Genomic DNA, 21030 nt, shown 5'->3' on the forward strand with positions numbered 1-21030 from the left:
CCAATGCATTATGTCAGCAGCATTACAACTGCATGAACTCAGCTGTACGTCACAGGAGGGGCACAGGTTTGTCATGGCTTAGCAAACCTGACTGGTGGACAACTGCCATTAGCAGGTTGTACAATAACAGGTGGACAGTGCTGTGTGACAGATGGGGTGAGGGTGCCACTCCATAACATGGAGGCACTACCTCCTCAGCTAAAAGAAGCACATAGTGTTGTTCTGATGTTGTGCAGACATGGAAAGTGACAAAAGTAGTCACCCATACAAAGCACAACCACAATGCACAGTGTAGTTACATGTGTGACTTCAAAGGACAGGCCCAGATTGTCAGTGACCTCATATGGCATGGTACCACATATGATGGGTCTGTACTCATACCTAACCTGTACACCCACACTGGCTGCATCAACTACACTCCATTGTCCCCACCACACGTGACACACAACATTCCTACAACCTGGCCATAACTTCCATATATACAAAGCAGTTCATAACTGGCCTCTCATTGGAAGTTACAAAGCATCTATTGCACATGCTAACATTCCAGGCTGCATCCCACATGTGATCTAACAAGGATGACTGACACCATTGGAAAACCCTTGCAAGCATACCGGCACTACTGGCTGCACTCCTGTTGTAACGGCACATCAGGGCATACAACCCCCTAGACTTAGACAAGCCATCTGACTATATCCCCTGCTCAGGCAACATTTAGAAAGCACCCACTTAGGCATCCATGATACTGTCATTGTAAGGGTCACCAATTGGACCATTGCTGGCATGGATATGCAACATAGGGAATGCCACTTCCAATAGCTGATCTGTAAGCAGTAGTGCTCAACAGGGTGCCATCCTGGGTCCTCTACTGCTTGGAATCTTTTCAACCACAATACACACAACTACTGACTGAGTGTGGCTAACAGTGTTGGCTGATGTCTGCAAATTATGAGCAGTCATAGAGCCTCTGTGGTATGTCACTATCCTGCAAGAGTATATTACGAACACATGCCTGTTGATATGCTAATGGCCATAAACTCCAAGCAAATATATATTTAGTATTATTTCCATCAGTTAGACCACCTGGTAAGTAGCACATCAGTCACAACATGTGATGTACATACTCAGGGGTGAACAAACTGGGCACCCAGACCTGGCCACACATGTTTACACATAATGTGCCTCAGATCACCATGTCTCTACAGTGGTATGACAGGAATAATCTGGCATAACTGAGGCCATAGTCACCTGTAGGTGACATACTCTTAACCCCCAAGTACTCTTCTCTCAGCATGCCAATATCTGAGTTCAATGGCCATTTGCTGATGTACATTTCCAAGCAGTACTGGCAATTGCACACATCGGTATGGTCCCTCACAAGGTCACTTCACGCCTTCAGTATGTGTTCAATGGGAGTCATCTGCAATGAGTGTCATTGTCACTTGTAGCACATAGAGTACTCAGATGTGATCTGCACCTTGCATATGGGGCAATGTCCGACCCTGTATGATTGTATATGCTCCCTATCTGTATGCAGCATAGTAGATGGATAACTCACTGCAAGGACATTAACCTTGTATGTGACAGTACTACATGCTTGTGGGAGAGATTTTTCTAGCAGACTTAAACACACCCTTGAAACAGAATCCTGCCTAATAGCACACAGAGCATCTCAGTGCACCTCAGCACATGCCATCTGTCTGACTGGCTGGGCGACCGTCATCTCAACACAGGATGTCTTCCTGTGTCCTCCTTGGATTGGGAGAATATGTGCTGAACCTGTAACTATGAGTATAAAGATGTCTATGATTCTGAAGTCTGTATGGCCATTATGCTAGTGAAGTTCAAATGTCTTATGGTTCCATAACATGGTGTAAAATGCTCTAACACGCTCACACACAGACATGGCTACATTGAGGCTAACACCACTTCCAATCACTGCATACAGGACAAGCCAATGCACACACATACTGCAAGTTGGCTGTATATAGATGAGAACACTTAGCTATGTAATGGTACACACTACAGATCACACTACGTGATGCACATAGCACACCTCATGTGTGCAAATTCTATCAGTGCAGGCCATATTATGCTTGACAACATCAGCAGGCCTTGTTTTGGTCAGTCCTTTGGGGGGCCACATCACATGCTACAGATAAAATACTGCAAAAAAAAGAAGCAACAAAAGTATCCACCACACGATTTATTGTATCTCTGATGTCTCGGCCTCAGCCTTCAAGGAGTACAAAAAGACATACAAATGCATCTCTATATATACATATATCAATAAACCTATTAACTCAATCAACCTATTATTTAAAACAATTAAACAATTAACTAATTTAGCAGCATTTTCCAGTTAAAATCTTCATTCAAGCCTTCAGGGCACAAAGTTTTAAATTTAAGAATATATACAGCTTCTTTGTGTAACAGTTGTTGTTTGACATTTAAATCACGATATTTATTACATTTAATTTGTTCTAATACACAGCCTTTCAAACCTTTGGCATCACTATTATGAAAGTTCAAAAAATGCATAGCCACTGGGCTCTCCATTTTTTTATTATATATATCTCTTACATGTTCAAGCAGTCTTGTTTTAAATAACCTTTTTGTTTCACCAATATAGAATTTTCCACAAGGGCAACTAAGTGCATAAATTACACCTTCTGAGTTACAACAGAAACTCTCTTGCACTCTAAAGGGCATGTTGTTAATATGTGAAAAAGATGCAATTACAAACTGACATGCTTTGCATCTGCCACACTGTTGTGTTCCTATATTAGCCAACTGTTTAGAAATATTAGGAAGGGGAAGGCTAAATTTACTTTTAACTAGAAAGTCTTTAATATTCTTTCCCCTTCTATAAGAAAATTGTAAATTAACATTTAACCAAGACTGGACACTGTTGAGGGAACAAAAATATTCCCAAAACTGAGTAAATATTTTCTTAAATTCTGATGTAAAACATCTGTAAGTAGTAACTAAATGTAAAGTTTCCTGTTCCCTTTCATTAGTTGCACTCACTTTATTAGTTTTATTACTATTGCTACCACATGAAAATATAATTTTGTTGTCATTTTTCGTACAAAATCTATCATAAGACTCAGACAACAACTTATCACTATAACCTCTACATATAAAAGAATCATAGAGAGATGCAAGTTCTAAATCAAAACATTCAATATTGTTACATAAACGAGAAATCCGCAATATTTCACCAAATGGCAACAAATTAATAGTGTGTGGAGGATGTCCACTACTAGCATGAACATACTGAGTACCCCCTACGAATTTTTTATTAACCGTAGAGATTCATAGGTTCATAGGTTCATAGGTTCATACTAGGCTATCTGCCCAAGGGCATTTATAAGCCTAGCCCATAGTTATGTGGCTTTCGCCACCCCTTTAGTTTGAATAAAAACTATGCCTATCATTTTTCTGTGCCTCTGTCAAGCAGTGACACTGAAGTAATCCCTGGGGTATATCTGCGATCTCCCATCCATTGGTCAAGATTCCTCTTGAACAAGGCCAGCGAGGTGCTCTGCCTCACATGTACCGGGATTTTGTTCCACAGCATAGGGAGTCTCTGGGTGATGAATCTGTCCCTCCAGCACGTTCTATTTATAACCGTGTCAAGGTTTAAGTCTCCGCCCTTGTGGTTCTGAGGGATCTAGATTTTTGAGGTGAAGCATATTCATCAAATCTGGGTTTGACATGGCCTTATATGTCAGGCACAGGTCACCTCTGAGCAAGCGGTATGAGACTGAATAAAGCTGGAGTTCTTTCAGTCGGGCAGCATAAGACATATTTTTGAGACCCTTTATCCTTTTGGTGAGGAACTTTTGGGGCCTTTCAAGCTGCATCAGGTGTCTGGTCAGATACATTCGAACGGGCATTGTACTCAATCATAGGTCTAATGAGTGATGAGTACAGGGGACGATGACCTCCCTTGATCTAGATGTGAATCCCTTCATGATCAGGTGGGCGATATAGAAGGTTTTCCTAACTACTTTAGCAACATGAGTGTCAAACGAAAGACTACTGTCAACTTGGGTCCCCAGATCCCTGATGACTTTTTCTGTGCTCAGTGGATTGTCACCTATATGGTAGCTAGGGGTAACCTTGTTTTTCCCGAAGGGTATGACTATGCATTTTTGGCGTTTAACTTCAGGCCATGGCTCTGGCACCAGTTATCCGTTTCTGTGAGGCCCTTCTGGAGGATATCTGTGTCAGATGTGTTTTCGACTATGGCCCAGTTTGCAGTCATCTGCAAACTTTGTCAGCCATAACCCTCCTGTGTTTGCTTGTACTTCAGAAAAGTAGATGCCGAACAAGAGTGGACCCAGGACTGAGCCCTGTGGGACACCACTTGTGACAGGCTTTGAGTCTGACATGGCTCCAGCAACTCTGACCCTGTGGGTTCTGTCGCTTAGCCAGTTTGCAACCCATCTTGTGATGTATGGGTTTACATTCAAGCTGATGAGTTTTTCGATGATACCTGAGTGGGGTATTGTGTCGGCCTTTGCCAGGTCGAGGTAGGCTGTATGGACTGCCTTTCGCTCATCAATGGCCTTGGTGACTGTCTCGAAAAAGTCAACCAAGTTTAAGAGGCAGGATCTGCCTTTGACAAAGCCAAACTGGGTTGGATCCAAAGTCTGCAAGTTCCCTATGTCTTTATTTATGAGTTCCATTATGATCCTCTCCATGGCTTTGCAGATAAGGCTTGTCAAGCTAATGGGGCAGTAATTTCCAGGGTCTGTGGAGGCACCGCCCTTATGAAGTGGGACCACAGTGGCGCCACTCCTTGGTCGTATCCTGAGGTGAGGCTAAGATTAAACAGCTGTCCTAACTGTGGGTTTAATTCCTCGTTGAGTTCATGAAGCACACAGCCGGGGACACCATCCGGTCCCATGGATGCTGTGTTTTTGCCTTAGTGAGGCAGTTCTCACCTGGGCGTTGGAGATGTTTGGGGGCTACAATCCTCTGGAATAGATATCTCTCCTTTGGGGAAAGGGAAGTTTGCACTGAACCTGTCAGCCAGTATGTTAGCAATGTGTGTAGGTTCAGTAATTTTCACATCATTTTGAACTAATTCTGAGCATATCTGGGAGTTTCCTCCTAGGTTTCTAACATAGCTAAAGAAGGCCTTATGATTGTCTTTAGAGTCCTTGGCGATTTTTCTCTCAAAATTTGCCTTGGATGATTTTATGAGAGCTCTTAGTTTTTACTTATAATGATCAAAGGTGTCTTACCTTTCAAGGATTTTGCTGTATCTTGTAGTAGCTTCCTCCTTTTGTTGTAGAGCTTGTTTATGGCTGGGGTCCACCAGACTGGACGCTTGCCTTTGGTACAGAGAGTCTTAGTTTTGTTTGGGATTGCCTGATCCATGCAGTCCTGTAGGTGCTGGTAGAAGGCATTTGTAAGTGATTCAGCGGTTTGAGTAATGTTTACCACTGGCTCAGGGGCCTTAAAGGAGACCACACTAGTTTTTAGAAGTGTGAAATCGGCTTTTGAGAAGTTTTTCACTGTGGTCTTTTTGTTTCAGGTGGGGCGGGATGAGGACCTCCAGCGAGATTAGTTTATGATCTGATCTCACCAGTGAGGGTATACTTCGGTGTTGAACATTTTGATCCCATGTTCGTGATGATGAGATCAAGTATGTTTTCACCTCTTGTGGGGATGGTGACTAGTTGTTCCATGGCATTTGAGTTTATGAACTCCAGGAATCTTTGGGTTAGAGTGTTCGGGCTTGAGTAGTGTTCCCAGTCTATATTAGGGTAGTTGAAGTCACCTAGTATGATGGTGTTTGGAGATACATTTATCCCTCCAATGTTTTCAGGAAGGCCATGTGAGGTTCCTGAGTTTGAGAGGGTGGCCTGTAACATGCTACAAATTGCAGAGCAGTCTTGCCTATGGTTAATTGCACCTGGATGGTCTCAGATGCATCGTGCGTTGCCACCAACCTTGAGGTGTGGGTGTCCTTTATGAATATGGACACCCCCCCTCCCTTCTTGGTGTTGTCCGGATTTTGGGGCCGAACATGATATGAGGTGAAACCTGTTAGTGCTGGGGTGCTCTCAGGAGCCTTGAACCAGGTTTCTGTCACAGCACAGACATCGATGTTCTCCATATTGAGAAGGGCCTCGAGTGCGTGCATCTTGAGATTGAGACTTCTGGCATTGAGCAGCATTACCCTTAGTTTTTTTCCTTTTTGGTGTTCTAGGGTGGTAGGTTTAGAATTTGAGCCTTGCCTAAAAAAGGCACTATGGGGGTGGCAAGAGCCTTTGCCAATATCCGGAAGCCCAGGGGTGAGATCAAATAGCTGCCTTCTTTAATGTTTAAGACAATGTCCAAAAAAGGCATAATAGTACCAATTTGAAGTCCATCAAACTGTAGGGAAAATCTATTGCAATTTAAATCCGAAATAAACTGATGAACTAATGTAGTACCACCTTCTACCAAAAAAATCAAATCGTCCACGTACCTAAAATATTTAACTACATATTTATGGAAAAATTGATGTCTACATATATATTCAGTTTCAAACAGGCCCATTGCTAAATTAGCAAACATGGGGGCAAAAGTTTTTGACGATACAATGTATTATTAAATTCAAAAAAATTATTATACAAAGAAAATGAAAGAAGCTCAACAATATATTCTGTAGCTGGTGATTCTCCCAAAAAGAATTTCACTGCTTCCAAGCCAAATGAATGGCTTATGTTGGTATACAAGCTTTTAGCATCAACTGTGACCCAATACATTTTGTTATTCCAGCTAACATTGCTTAACTTGTTCAACAAATCACATGCATCTATGATATATGATGGTAACTTTTTGACAAAAGGCAGTAAATAATGATGCAAGAAAATACCCAAATTATGTGAAAAATAAGTACGGCCAGAGACAATTGGTCTTCCTAGTAAACTAGATGATTTTTTGTGTATTTTAGGCAGGCAGTAAAAATATGCCATAGAACAATTGTCAATATTAAACCTGTTTTTCACATCCTGCAAATTAAAATAACCTAATCTATTTCCCTTATGTATAAGATTTTTATACAGTACTATTGCTTCATTATAACATTTTAACTGAGATACTTCATAAATACTTGTATCACTAAGATGGAGCATACACATGTCCAGATAATCAGAAGCATTTAACACTACTAACTTATTGTCCTTATCGGCTGGCTTAAAAATGATATTTTCCTGTTTACTCAGTGACAATAAAGTTTGCCAATCCTGATATTCTATATTATAATTAATATTCTTTTTGTCTTTAAAAAACTTCTCATAAGCTACCTCAGTAGCATGGTTCACCATTTTAACAAAATTAGTAACATCCACATTTAAAATACATGGTACAAACTGGCTACATGAAGGTACTTTTGTTGTGTCTAGTTTAAAATAAGCATTAACATCATTTTCAGAGGAACAAGAATAAAAACTATCAGATGAAGATGTCATAGAAGAACAACAACTATTGATACTAGAATTCATTTGTACATTTTGTTCCCTACTGAAAAAATGTTTTAAATATAATTTCCTCCCAAAACAAAAAATGTCTGTTTTCAATTCATGTAGTCTGCTGACTACTGTTGGAACAAATTTAAGCCCCAAGTTAAGAACAAACATTTCAGCATCATTAAAGTTGTAGTTAGATAGATTAACTACATAAGTACTACAATTCCCTGTCTCACAGTCAGCGTTTACCTCTTTTGAAGCCACCAGACCTCTGTGCATCAAACCCAAAGTTCTGAAAGGGTTCACGTCGGCGTTTTTGTCCCTGCTAGCCTCCATTGGAAAAGGAGGCTTCCTGGCGAAAAGTTTGTCTAAATGATTCAGAAAAATACTGCAAAACCCTACCTACTTCTAAGTTACCAAGGTGATCATATTTATACCATCTAGACATATATATATATATATATATATATATATATATATATATATATATATGTATATATATATATATATATATATATATATATATATATATATATATATATATATATATATATATATATATATATATATGCACCAAGTAGCCTGGAGTGAGATTAAAACCTACCTATCTAGTCTGACACACTATAGATCACAGTATTTATCACATGTGCCATGGCTTACATCTGGTACTACACTGTCAGCTGGTAGTATTCAGGTGGATGATATCATCAGACCTTGTAGAAAAGGGCAGTTTGGAAGCCAGAAACAAGTTACAAGGCCAAAAAGTGCATAACCATTACAGGTGGATATCCCATGAGGGCATGGCAGTTGTTTTTCAGGAGTATACACACACATGCACACCAAGTAGCCTAGATTGAGATTAGAACCCCTATATATCTAGTCTTATGCACTATAGAGCACAGTATTTACTGCATGAACCACAGCTTACATCTGATACTACAGTGTCAGCTGGTAGTATTCTGCTGCATGGGAGGTTTCCGTCCTCCCTGAGCTCACCTTAGGACACCTACATTATTCTTTGACAGGTGTTCCACCCCAGTCAAACTCCCCACTGACACTGTCCCCATGGCAGGTCATGACCAGACGCCTGGGTGCTTGGAGCTAGAAGCGAGAGCCCTGGTGGGGTTCACCCCCCACCTCACCGGGTAAGTGCAAAAATGGTAAGATTAGTGGTATTTCACCAGCGGCCAAGGCCTCCCACTTATTCTACATCACTCATGTCTCTTCACAGTACCGACTACAGCCAAGCTCAACAGGGTTTTTTTCCCCACTGATTCTGCCAAGCCCATTCACTTGGCTGTGGTTTCACTAGATAGCAGGTAGAGGCAGTGGGATTCTCATTCATCCATTCATGCTTGCCACTGATTAGATGACAAGACATTTGGCTACCTTAAGAGAGTCATAGTTACTCCCGCCATTTACTCACTCTTCATTAAAGTTCTTCACTTTGACATTCAGAGCACTGGGCAGAAATCACATTGCATCAACACCCATCTTGGGCCTTCTTGAAGGTTTGTTTTAATTAAACAGTTGGATTCTCCTGGTCAGCACCAGTTCTAAGTCAGCTGCTAGCTGCCGGATGATGCGGAAAGCCAGTCGGCAGTGGCACCCGCCACAGCCAGGGAGATCCACAGGAAGGGCCTGGCGCACATCCAAATCCACCTCCGCCATCTCCCCTGGGAGAGGGGAGCACAGCAAGAGGGTGATGCCTCATCCAGCTGTGGCATGCACCCAGCCCCACTTCACACCTGAGCCCGACCAACCCGGCCCTTAAAGCCAATCCTTATCTCGAAGTTATGGATATGGCTTGCTGACTTCCCTTACCTACATTATTCTAACATGCCAGAGGCTATTCATCTTCTAGAAGATGGCAGTTTGGAAGCCAGCAGCAAGTTACAGGGTCAACAAGTACATAACCATTGCAGGTGGATAGCCTATGAGGGTATGGCAGTTGTAATGCAGGGAGATACACACACATAGACTTGCAGCAAGTAGTCTGGGGTGAGATTAGAATTCTACCTATCTATTCTTATTCACTCTAGATCACAGTACTTATCACAAGCACCACAGGCTGATTCTGTTGTACATGTAATTGCAGGCACAGTACTTGTGCATTACACTAACTAGGTTTGTGTTGAACAGCATCTGTGGCCTGCAGATTGATATTGCGTCATACTGTTATCTGCATCTAGTATCCTAGCAGTAAGATATCTGATATTATCCTAGCTATGTGTGTACACTTACCAGTATGGTCATATTTAGCTGCTTGCAGTTATGTAGGCAAACCTGTGGCCAGGAGCAATGTGCCCTGTCCATCCGTGCATAGAAAACATTGTACATTACACCATCTGCCCACATGCATCTATCTATGTGGTGACATTCAGCAGGCACAGGGGTCTGTAGGTAAGTGGAATATGTACTCTTGCACCCTTAGTTTGGATCATTTGAGCAACAGTATGGATGTGTGATACTGCAGATTTACACACAATTATTAGAGTATGTAGCACAATACAGACATCCACACACATATTTATGTAATTAACAGGGATGTGTGTGTGTGTGTGTGTGTGTGTGTGTGTGTGTGTGTGTGTGTGTGTGTGTGTGTGTGTGTGTGTATATATATATATATATATATATATATATATATATATATAATACATATATATATATATATATATATATATATATATATATATATATATATATATATATATATATATATATATATATATATATATTCCTAGAAGTCCTAGAATTCCAAGAATTCATAAACTCAAATGCTATGGAACAACTTGTTACCACCCCCACAAGAGGCGAAGACATACTGGACCTGATCATCACCAACATGGGGACTCTATGCTCCAGACCAGAAGTGTATCCCTCACTGGTAAGATCAGACCATAAACTGATCTCACTGGATATTCACATCCCGACCCCACGGCCTGCCCAGAAAACCACAGTCAAAAACTTCTCTAAAGCAAATTTCACACTCCTCAAAACTGAGGTGGAATCCTTCAAAGCCCCCAGGCCTGTGGAAAATACGGCCCAGACAGCAGAATCCTTTATAAATGCATTCTATGAACACCTTCAGGAATGCATGGATCATGCAATCCCAGATAAAACCAAGACCCAATCCTCCAAAGACAGGCGTCCTGTCTGGTGGACCCCAGCCATAAACAAACTATACAATAGAAGGAGGAAGCTACTACATGATAGAGCAAAATCCCAAAAAGGGAAGGCATCTCTGATCAGTATTAGCAAAAAACTAAGGGCACTCATAAAATCGTCTAAGGCCAGCTTTGAGAGAAAAATTGCACAGGACACTAAGGATAATCACAAGGCTTTCTTTAGTTATGTTAGGAACCTGTGTGGGAATTCCCAGATATGCTCAGAATTAGTCCAAAATGACAAAAAATACACCGAACCCACAGACATTGCCAACATCCTAGCTGACAGGTTCAGCGCAAACTTCTCCCCCACCAAAAGGGCAAATATCTATCCCAGCAGAGTGCTGCCCCCCTGACATCTCAGATGCTCAGGTAAGAACCGCCCTCTCCAAAGCAAAAAACACAGCATCAATGGAACAAACGGTGTCCCGGGCTGCGTCCTACATGAACTCCAAGAAGAGCTAAACCCAAACATAAAACTACTGTTCAATCTCAGCCTTACTACAGGATATGTACCCAAAGAGTGGTGTACAGCAACAGTGGTCCCTCTCCACAAAGGTGGTGCCTCAATGGACCCTGGAAACTATCGCCCCATAAGCCTGACTAGCTTGGTCTGCAAAGCTATGGAAAGGATCATCAAGGACCTCATAAATAAAGATATTGGGAACCTACAGACACTGGATCCTACCCAGTTTGGCTTTGTTAAGGGCAGATCCTGCCTCTTAAACCTGGTCAACTTCTTTGAAACAGTCACCAAGGCCATTGATGAAGGGAAGGTGGGCCACACAGCCTACCTGGACCTCGCAAAAGCCTTCGATACAATACCCCACTCGGGCATTATAGATAAGCTCACCAGCTTAAATATAAACCCCTATGTCACTAGATGGGTTGCAAACTGGCTCAAGGACAGAACCCACATGGCTAGAATTGCTGGAGCCATGTCAGACTCCAAACCATTTACAAGTGGCGTCCCACAAGGCTCAGTCCTGGAACCTCTCTTGTTCGGTATATATTTCTCGGAGGTACACGCCAACACAGAAGGACTGTGGCTGACCATGTTCGCAGATAACTGCAAACTGGGCACCATAATCGACTCTTCAGCCAACACAAGCATCCTCCAAAAGGGCCTCATAGAAACAGACAACTGGTGCCAGAGCCATGGCCTCAAGCTAAATGCCAAAAATTGTATAGTCATCCCCTTTGGCAAAAACAAAGTGCCCACAAATTACCACATAGGTGGTAATCCATTAAGTACAGAAGAAGTAATTAGGGACCTGGGGACCCAAGTTGATAGCAATCTCGCATTTGACAACTACGTGGCCAAAGTGGTTAAAAAAACATTTTATATAGCCCACCTAATCATGAAGGGATTCACATCTAGATTAGGGGAGGTCATCGTGCCTCTTTACTCATCTCTCATCAGGCCCATAATCTAGTATAATGCCCCTTTTGGGATGTACCTTACCAAACACCTGCAGCAACTGGAAAGACCCCAAAAGTACCTCACCAAGAGCATCAAAGGGCTCAAACAGATGCCATATGCTGCCCGGTTAAAGAAACTCCAGCTCTACTTAGTGGCATACTGCCTGCTCAGAGGCGACCTGTGCCTGACGTATAAAGCCATGTCCAACTCGGAATTAAGGGACATGCTGCACCTCAAAAAATCCAAATCCCATTGAGCTACATGCTTGAGAGACTTGAACCTTAGCACTGAAATAAATAGGACATGCTGGAGGGACAGATTCATAACCCAGAGGCTCCCTTCCCTCTGGAATAAAATCCCAGTCCAGGTTAGGCAGAGTCCCTCATTGACTCTCTTCAAGAGAAATCTTGATGAGTGGATGGGAGATCGTAGGTTTACCCCGGGTATCACTTCTGTGTCACTGTTAGACAGAGGCACAGTATACTAACCTCGAAAAGGGGCATAGCAAAATTAATTTAATATGGGTAGCGAAAGCCAAACATACTCTGGCTAGACTTATAAATGCCCAAGGGCAGATAGCCTAGTATGAACCTATGAACCATGTTTGAGTATAATTCCTAGTTCCTGTAGTACATGTAGTGTCATAGGCCTCACAGGTGCTGCAGACAGTAGTTCATCAATCCTTTTGCATTGTGAGCTTGTCGAATTTCCAGAAAACTATCTCTGTCATAACTTAGTTCTCCTTCTGGAGATTCTGTTCTTTTCAATGATTTTGACATAAAATAAGGCAGATAATGTACATTTTCCTGTTGGGATAAAGCAGCCACTGCCACTATTCACTAAAAGACAAGTTGTAACTTTTCAGACACCTCAATAGCAGTCAGCCCAACAAGGTTTCTGAAATCTGTTCATCATTTGTGTCATTAAACCCACAATTTCCAACCAGTTTATACAAGTACAAGAAAATAATTTCAACACATTCACCTATGGCACGGGCACTTATGTGGAAGCATCCTCTTTCACTTATGATACTGCTGGTTTGGCATAAAATGTTCATTGTGCTTATTGACTATTGGCTCAACTAAAACATTCTGGCTCTCTGTGCTAACACAGCCGTGAACATTTTTAGATTCAGAAAGCACTACTGAGTGCACTCATGCATGCCACCAAAATGGAAACTTCTGTGGCATGCATATACTATACACTTTTTGGCATTTAGCTTGAGGCCATGGCTCTGGCACCAGTTGTCTGTTTCTATGAGGCCCTTTTGTAGGATGCTTGTGTCGGCTGGAGAGTCGATTATGGTGCCTAGTTTGCAGTCATCTGCGAACTTGGTCAGCCACAGTCCTTCTGTGTTGGTCTGTACCTCCGAGAAATATATACCGAACAAGAGAGGTCCCAGGACTGAGCCTTGTGGGATGCCACTTGTAACTGGTTTGGAGTGTGACATGGCTCCAGCAATTCTAACCATGTGAGTTCTGTCCTTGAGCCAGTTTGCAACCCATCTAGTGACATAGGGGTTTATATTTAAGCTGGTGAGCTTATCTATAATGCCTGAGTGGGGTATTGTATCGAAGGCTTTTGCAATGTCCAGGTAGGCTGTGTGGACCACCTTCCCCTCGTCAATGGCCTTGATGACTGTTTCAAAGAAATCGACCAGGTTTAAGAGCCAGGATCTGCCCTTAACATAGCTGAACTGAGTAGTATCCAGTGTCTGTAGGTCCCCAATATCTTTTTTTATGAGGTCCATGATGATCCTTTCCATAGCTTTACAGACCAAGCTAGTCAGGCATATGGGGCGATAGTTTCCAGGATCCATTGAGGCATCACCTTTGTGGAGAGGGACCACTGTTGCTGTACGCCACTCTTTGGGTACATATCCTGTAGTAAGGCTGAGATTGAACAGTAGTTTTATATTTGGGTTTAGCTCTTCTTGGAGTTCATGTAGGATGCAGCCTGGGACACCGTCTGGTCCCATTGATGCTGTGTTTTTTGCTTTGGAGAGGGCAGCTCTTACCTGAGCATCTGAGATGTCAGGGACGCAGCACTCTGCTGGGATAGATATTTGCCCTTTTGGTGGGGAGGGGGGGGTGGAGTTTGCGCTGAACCTGTCAGCTAGGATAAAAAACTACTGAAAAAACAGATAACTGAACAACAACCAAAGAAAATTCAGTGAGTAACAGCTCTACTTTCATAAAATTTAATAAGCACAATCCAACTTCTCTATCGCCTCGGCCACAGCCTTTACAGAGTAAAAAATTTTAACTAATAATAAGCAGTATATATAGAGAAACATATTAATTAATACAATTAAACAATTAATCAATTATGACAAATTTAAAACATTTAAAACTACAATAATCAAATAAAACTTTGCCAATTACATTCCTTATTCAATCCATATGGAAACAAAGTATTGTATTTCATAATCAAAACTGATTCCTTTTGTCTTAATACATTTTTTTGAAGTCCAACATTATTAAATTGTAATGGTACATGTTCTAATAAAGAAACTTTGGAGCTTTTCTCCCCAGGACTCCATTGAAAACGGGTTCTTTATGGCCCAATGGACTATCCTGGTAAACCAAATGCAATAAATAAATAAATAAACTTTCATACATTCCATATTGCCATGATGTTCATTGTTAAAATGTTCTGCAATAGGACTATTCATTTTCTTATTCCTAACATCCCTGACATGTTCTTTTATTCTGTCAGATAAAGCTCTCTTAGTTTCACCAATGTAATATTTTTTACATGAGCAGAAGATAATATAAATTATTCCTGTACTGGAACATGAATATTTAGCTCTAGTAGAATTTTTTTTTTCCATTAATTTCCTTTACCTCAGTAGTTATGTATTTACAAATTGAACAATTACCACAAGGAAAAGTTCCTATCATATTAACATTAGTTAGCATATTTCTTCTTGGTTCCTTATATACACTGTGTACCAAAAAGTCTTGAATGTTTTTACCTCTCTTATAAGATATGACCAGGTCCACATCCTTAAGTGAACCAATTTCTTTTTTTACAAAATCCCAATACTTTTTAATTATACCATTAATGGTATAAGAAAAATTAATATATTTAGTTACAAAAAATAACTTCTCCGTATCCAAATGATTTTTATTATAATTAATGTTTCTATATTTATCCACAGAATTTTTTATTTTACTTTTTTTATCAAATATTTCATAAAGACTATTCATAACAAGGGACTTATTGTATCCCCTTTCAATAAACATAGCAGCTGCTTTAGAAGCTTCTTCAAAAGCTAGTTTACTGTCCGTGCTTAATCTTTTAATTCTAATAAATTCACCATATGGAATAGCTGTTAAGGTATGAGTAGGGTGACAACTACTACCACACATTTTCCAATTAATCTGATCAAATTTTCTATGTATATTAGTTTGTATTTTTTTACAATTAACCCCTGTAAGGGCAATGTCCAAAAAATTAACTTGTAATCCTATTTGTACATCATCAAATTTAATACCTAAATTATTATTATTTAATTCATAAATAAATTGAGTAGACAAACCATAACCACCATAACAAATAAAGATTAAATCATCAATGAATCTATAATAACTTATTACATGTTTTCTAAAAAATGATGTCTGTACACATATTTATTTTCAAAAAAAACCATAAATAAATTTGCATAAGCAGGGGCAAAAGCAGCCCCCATTGCTGTTCCCATCATTTGCTCATATAATACACCATTAAAGTCAAAAATATTATGAGTTAAACAAAATTCAACAAGTTCTAATATATAATGTGTTTTTGGACTATCACCCATAAAAAACAGTATTGCTTCCAAACCAAAATTATGAGCAATATTTGTATAAACAAAAAACAACCAATGTCTGCCAGGTGAAGCACCCTCAGTTCAAATAGCCACAAATAAAATAAATAACAGAGGAGTGCACCATGAACTGCGTGACTAAAAAACTCCCAAGAGGTCCATAAAATCCAAAGTTTAATGCGATAAAAACAAACAGACAAGTGAACTGCAGTGGGTTAGCGCTTTCACGTTAAAACTAACGCTTCATCAGACATCAAAAAGGCAGTCAAATCACATGTACTTAAATACAATTAATGACATCACTGCTCATTCAAATCAGCAAATCAAAAACTGAGATTCGATAAATAATTAATAACAATGCTCAAGCTAGTAAATATGAATCAACGATGCCATCAATGCAATCCAAATGTGAATAAAATGATACAAGCAATAATAACATATAAAACACACTTCTAAAAACAATACCAATGTCAAAATTTATACATTATTAATGTCTTAGTGGTCTGCTGGCTAAAAATGGTTTGAGTGTGATCCTGTCATTCAACCCATATTTATGGGCTTGTAATTTCAAGATCCATTTACCTTCTCTCTCTTTGGTATGATTTCTAATGTTGCCCAATCTACCACTCCTCATAACCAATTCCAATATCCTAAATTTAAAAGTATGTGAGGATCCTTGTTCTACAATATGTCGTGCCAAGGCGTTGGTAATATTGCCTTTCTCAATGGCATAAATATCCTCCCTTATACGCTCACGTAGGGATCTGTTTGTTTTGCCAACATAAAATTGTTTACAATGTTGACATTCTGCAATATATACTATGTTGGTGGATCTACAGTCAGCGTAATTTTTAAAAACATAGGCGCGTCCAGTAACAGGATGTGTAAAACAGTTGGAATCAGTTCTATATCTGCACTGATTGCACGAACGACATGCAAAAGTGTCATTCCTTCTAGATAATCTAAGGTCCTCAGGCTTCCTGTCATAACATAGTAGCCTATTGAGTGACTGCATATTCCTATAGGTTACACGGGGTCTATCATCTATCAATTTCCTAATCCTATCATCCATCATCAAGAGCTTCCAATTGTTATTAAGAACTCATATGATGTGGCTGTTTTTGTTGGTAAAAGGGATCGTTATCCTATTAACAATATTTGTAACACGATCCTTTCTGGGTAGTAAGTGAACGTCTGTTCTTCTGATCAGTGGGGCACCCGAACCTGTTCTTTGCTGATCTCCTTCTGAGATGTCATTGTGAACTTCAACTCTATTGTACCCTCTAGAAATAAAATGTTTAGCCAATTGTGTGTTATGATGCTCAAATACACTATCCTGTGTGGTCAACCTGGAAGCCCTCAAAACCTGATTTTTCACTATGTTCTTCTGAACATGCTTGGGATGCATGCTGTTCCGATGTAAAAGATTATTCTTCCAACAGGGCTTCCTAAATAACTCTGTATCAAAGCCATTGGATGCCTTGATAATCTTAATATCTAAAAAATCAATTTCATATACAGAGTGAATACAATCAAAACAAAGGAATCCTGTGGTACCATTCAGGTATGTCACAAATTCCATCAACTGTTCAACAGTGCCTCCCCACACAATAAAAAACATCATCTACAAACCTATTATAATGTTTTAAATACATCTTGAACTCAGTGTTGTTATTAAGGACAAAAGTATCTTCCCATTGTGCCAACACCAAATTAGCATAGGCGTTGGTGCATGGGGTGCCCATTGCTACCCCCTTGGTTTGTAAATAATATTTGCTGTTATAAAAAAGGACATTGTTCTCAAGTGTTATTTCGAGAAGAGACATCCATCTTGTGACCTTGTCACATGATAAATTATTCTTCACTAAAAACGTCCTAACAAAATCCATACCAATATCATTCGGTATTGAGGTGAATAAAGATTTGACATCAAGTGTGACGAGTATATCATCACTACAAAAGGAGGGCGAACCACTGAAAATAGCAAGATTCTCTAAAAAGTGGGTCGTGTCTCTCAGTACCTGCTTAACATCTGAAACAACTGGTTTAAACATTTTATCCAAGTAAATGGATAAAGGCTCAGTGAGCCATCCTCTACTGGATACAATCGGTCTTAATGGAGGATCCAAGGGTTCTTTATGGATCTTAGGGAGGCCTCTAAATGAAGGAACTAAAGGATTGTCAACTAAAAAATACATGTAAAGATCATTGTCAATAACATGTGTTAGCAACAAATCATATAAACACCCATGTACGCCTTTAATTAAGTTGTTGAGACTATTGTTGTGTAAAGGGAGGTATGTTTCACTATCCAGTAACATAGATTCCATCTTATCACAGTAGGCAGATCTGTCCATGATAACCACGGCTCCACCCTTGTAAGCTTGTCTAACAACTATATCAACATTGTTTCTCAGGCTGACAATAGCATCCCTTTCCTCTATTGTTGTGTTAAAAAAACATGGTTTGACTTGTTTATTGTTATATAGCTCAAATATCTCATTCTCACAAGCCTGTTCAAATGCCTCTAGCAAAGGATGTTGTTGAGGCACAAAAGTGGAAGGTTTCTTGAACAAATCAAAACCATTGCCCTTGATGCTGTTAACATCCTGCCCGTATAACAATTTTAAACCAAGTTTCCTAGTAAATAACTTGATATCAACAATGACATCCATGAGGTCATTACAGCTGAAGGGTATAAAACCCAGCCCTTTATTCAACACTGATAACTCGTGTATACTTAACTCATACCTAGAAATGTTTTTTACTAAGTCTTGGGAGTTGGCTTCAATGCTTTCTTCAACTGTTGAAAGACCTCCTCGGTGCTCTTCCTTTTTAGTGCCCTGCTCTGTGGAGACCAAGTCCTTCTCTCGAAGGGTTTGAAAGGCAATGGAAAAGAAGGAAATCCTTCACCTACACCAAACACTTCATCCTCTGTCGAGATTACGAAGGGGTCTATGGTTAACTGCTTCCTTCGTACATCGTTCCCCTTATGTTCCGGGGGAACATCAGATAGCGGCTGTATACCAGTGATTTCATGGTTCTCAGCATGTACCATGGCTTCGACAACAACTTGTCGAGGTCTGGAAACTGCTACTGCTGTATTCCTTACATCAAGATTTGGGCGCGCTGAAATAGGTGACTGAATCACTTCACACGCGCTTCCTAACAACGTTGTCAAGTGGGTGGATCCCTGTTCAGGGTCCCGATGAGTGGTAGCCGGTTTTAAAGGCAAAGAATTGACATTGTTAGAACAGATGGTGTTGGAATTAAATTTGTCACGAGGCCAGGAAAAGACTTGGCCCTTTTGGAAATCCAGGAAATCTCTCTCAAGTTTCCTTTTCTTGTCCAGTAGGGACTTGGTGTCGGTGTCAACAGATGATAACATAAGCTTTAAGTCAGTAGATAACATTAGCAGTTCTTGGTGCCCCAAAAGCTCAAACAGTTCATTTTCTATACTTTTGATTTCGACAACCAACTTATTAGCAACAATTTCATATTGCTCAATAAGGATTCTAATGTAAGAGAAGCTTGTGTCCAAGTTCAATTTCTGCCACTTGGCTAGAAGCTCAGGTTGCGATGTACCAAACGTGGGCATTTTCAATACTCTTAAACCCCTGGGAACTAGCTTAAAACTCAGACACGCTTCCATGTGCAACTTTTGCCATTGCACATTACGCAGCTTCTGTAGCTTATTCTCCAACTTCCTCGTGACAAGTATAACGTTCATGTTTTGTTTAAAATTATTGACAGTACCTTCATTATTGCTCAAGTCACTGGATGTTAACTTGAGTAGTGGTTTGGCAGTCATAGCAACTAAATCATCCAAATTCAAGGGTTTCTCGACTCCAAGAACGCCAGCTTGGCTAGTCGGTTTGGCAGCCATGTCCCAGCAGAAAAGTAGCAACAGCAGAACAAAAAACAACCAATGTCTGCCAGGTGAAGCACCCTCAGTTCAAATAGCCACAAATAAAATAAATAACAGAAGAGTGCACCATGAACTGCGTGACTAAAAAACTCCCAAGAGGTCCATAAAATCCAAAGTTTAATGCGATAAAAACAAAAAGACAAGTGAACTGCAGTGGGTTAGCGCTTTCACGTTAAAACTAACGCTTCATCAGACATCAAAAATGCAGTCAAATCACATGTACTTAAATACAATTAATGACATCACTGCTCATTCAAATCAGCAAATCAAAAACTGAGATTCGATAAATAATTAATAACAATGCTCAAGCTAGTAAATATGAATCAACGATGCCATCAATGCAATCCAAATGTGAATAAAATGATACAAGCAATAATAACATATAAAACACACTTCTAAAAACAATACCAATGTCAAAATTTATACATTATTAACGTCTTAGTGGTCTGCTGGCTAAAAATGGTTTGAGTGTGATCCTGTCATTCAACCCATATTTATGGGCTTGTAATACATACCTTCAATCCAACAAATATCTTTAATCTTATGAAGAAAGTCAAACGAGTCTTTAATATATGAGGGTAGTGTAATAACTTCTTTTAACAAATATGCATGTAATAAACTACACAAGTTATAAGTAAAAAACCCATATGCAGATACAATAGGACGACCAGGTGGTCGTTCTAAACTTTTGTGTATCTTGGGTAGACAAAAGAATTTTGCTACCTTCCTATCTTTGATAATAATTTTACGATCAACATCAGACTTAGTAAAATAATGTAATCTGATGCCTTTATTTAATAAGGCTTTAAATTCCTGTTCCGCTTCTTTACTCTGTAAAGGCTGTGGTCGAGGCGCTAGAGAAGTTGGATTGTGCTTATTAAATTTTATGAAAGTAGAGCTGTTACTCACTGAATTTTCTTTGGTCGTTGTTCTGTCAGCTAGGATGTTGGCAATGTCTGTGGGTTCAGTGTATTTTTTGTCATTTTGGACTAATTCTAAGCATATCTGGGAAATCCTACCCAGGTTCCTAACATAACTAAAGAAAGCCTTGTGATTTTCCTTAGTGTCCTGTGCAATTTTTCTCTCAAAGCTGGCCTTAGACGATTTTATGAGTGCCCATAGTTTTTTGCTAATACTGATTAGAGATGCTTTCCCTTTTTGTGATTTTGCTCTATCATGTAGTAGCTTCTTCCTTCTACTGTATAGTTTGTTTATGGCTGGGGTCCACC

This window comes from Protopterus annectens, chromosome 5.part1, assembly GCF_019279795.1.
Source record: "Protopterus annectens isolate FY-2018-M chromosome 5.part1, PAN1.0, whole genome shotgun sequence".
NCBI classification, from domain to species: Eukaryota; Metazoa; Chordata; order Ceratodontiformes; family Protopteridae; genus Protopterus; species Protopterus annectens.